Consider the following 620-nt stretch of genomic DNA (forward strand, 5'->3'; position numbering starts at 1 on the left):
AACCACAACCTCTTGAATGATTTGTGGGCAAAGGAATGATTATCCTAGTTTTTAATTTTTGTTATAAATCTATGCATTTATGCAAGGTTGTGAATCAGACTGACATAAGTCAGGGGGAGTGTTTGGTAGCAGATTAAACTGCCTGTAAGGTCCTTCAGGCTGCAAAACTGTGGCCAACTATTTCAGCAGTTAATTTCAAACATCTGTAATTTGAGATATCCAACTTGACATTGATTAACCGAATAAAACCTCCCAGCTGGGAGCAAAAAAATAATTCCATTTGATTTCATTTTTATGCACAACCTTGTTTTATTGTTAAATTTATTTGGAAATAAACAAAACGTCAAACTTTTCCTTTTTTGATACTGTATGCACATTTGCCTGTCTAAAAGGAGGTCTATACTATAGACTTAGTTTGTTCAATAAAGCAAATTATATGTTAACACAAACCTGCACAGTGATTTTACTACATCCAGTTCAACATTCTCAGGTAGTGAACCACTTTTCTTTTTAAACATATCCCCAAAAGGAAGTTTTGCTGTTTTCATCTATTTTTTCCCCCAAGGTCTCACCCTCCCTCTCTCTCTCTCTCTCTCTCTCTCTCTCTCTCTCTCTCTCTC

Source organism: Sinocyclocheilus grahami, unplaced genomic scaffold (genome assembly GCF_001515645.1).
Source record: "Sinocyclocheilus grahami isolate Dianchi unplaced genomic scaffold, SAMN03320097.WGS_v1.1 scaffold108.1, whole genome shotgun sequence".
NCBI lineage: Eukaryota > Metazoa > Chordata > Actinopteri > Cypriniformes > Cyprinidae > Sinocyclocheilus > Sinocyclocheilus grahami.